Raw genomic sequence first — 1,913 nt, 5'->3', positions numbered from 1 at the left:
GAGTACAAAATAGCATTAAAACAAAATTATAAGTGATGCAATATTACACTAAACAAGGTAATATGAATTTTGCAGCATTTGTTGTAACGCATAGTTTTGTCTTCTAACCAGTTATTCATATTACCAGATATATGCATACAAAATTGGAAGATGAAACAAAGAAAGAAATATATAAGAAATTAAGAAGAGAAAAAGGACAAACAATTGAAAAAAGAAGACAAAACAAATGAAGCACTATCTGCTTCTTTCCATACACCAGCAGCAATCCACAGTGCAGTTGTCCAAACCATCCTGCTTACATTTGAATTACCTTTTGAGAAATAGTCTTTATTATAGCTAGGAATTAGACTATCAGAAAGTAATTTGTAAAGAACAGCAATAACAAAAATGTTAGCTACAAAGTATTTCTGAAATATATCAAATAATTTTGATAATTTCATAAAAAATCATCCATATCATATGCAAAAATAGGACTTACAATGTGATAACTTTGTGACAGTAAAAGAGATCATAAATTGCAACATGCTAAAAAAAAGTGACTGAGATAGAATGAGTGAGAGAAATTACTCTGAAGCCAGATGTTTTACATTCAAATCAAGATCTGCCCTGCATTAACAAACTAACCTCAAGATATTATCTCTGGGTCTCATGAACTTCATTTGTAAACTGGAAAATAAGATTATATATACACACTTTATTGGGTTGCTGTGAGACTTAAGTAAATTTATACACAGGCGATTGGAAAGCTTCCTGCATGAGATTAAACATTACATATGTAGTATGCTCTGAATTTGGGGACCACTGAGTGACTAAGAGAAGAACCTGTGTAAAAAGGCATGAACTTGTTCAAAAGGAAAGAATTACTGAGTTGAGAGTTCAGGAGAGGGAGTCGGGGGACGAGATTTATCGAGATATGTAAGCTGGATGGTTTGGACGACTGTACCGTGCATTTCTGCTGGTCTATGGAAATGAGCAGATAATGCTTTAATTTGTTTCATCTCCTTCTTATAATTGTTTGTACTTTTTCTCTTCTTAATTTATTACACATTTATTTTTTTTCTCTCTCTCTTCTTCCAGTTTTACATACATGTATCTGATAAGATGAATAACTGGTTAGAAGACAACATCATGTATCATAACAAGTACTGTAAAATGCATATTACTTTAAGTGAAATTCTGTATCACTTGTACTTTTTTCTCTTTTAATTCTAATTTGTACTCTCTTTAAAAAATAAATGTAATTAGAAAAAATAAAATAAAAGAAGAACCCTGCAGTCTAAGCAGGAGCCTGTTGTTCGCCTCAGTGAAACAAAGTTACAGAACCACAGAAAACCACTTGCTGAACTTTGGCTCCCGTGTTTAAAGGAAAAGCTTTAGAATATATTAGCAACCTTCAACTCAAGTAACAGTTAGAATTTTCCTGGATTATTAAAATGAAAAATGAAGTCTGAGATATGCAAAGAAAAAAGACAAAACCTCTGGTTGCAAGACCAAACCATGAGGGATTTTTAAAAATCTTAGCGACACTAGAACCCCGTAGTGATTCTAAAGTGTACTTTGAGTTTTGAATTAGGTTTGAATTAGTAAGCCAAATGATGAATTAGTTTTTCTTTGCCTCAAGACTCCATCATTTGTAGTATTATAATCTCTCTGTTTCTATATTTCTCTGCCTTAAAATATGTGTTTATCACGTATCTCTCATAAGAACTTGCTGTGGAGAAGCCAACAGTTTGAAAACTTGCAGAAAACTAGTATAGATTCATTAATCAATGTTAAGTAGTTTATACAAATGATGCTGTATTGCTGCCACCTGTAAACTCTTTCATCAGTGTACATCATGAATGTGATAAGTAAGCTCCTCTTTTCAGTTCTGATTATGATTATACTTTTGTAATAAGCTATTAATATAGTCA

This window comes from Octodon degus, unplaced genomic scaffold (genome assembly GCF_000260255.1).
Source record: "Octodon degus isolate 3935 unplaced genomic scaffold, OctDeg1.0 scaffold00191, whole genome shotgun sequence".
Classification (NCBI taxonomy): Eukaryota; Metazoa; Chordata; class Mammalia; order Rodentia; family Octodontidae; genus Octodon; species Octodon degus.
Note: the sequence above shows the minus strand (reverse complement) of the source record.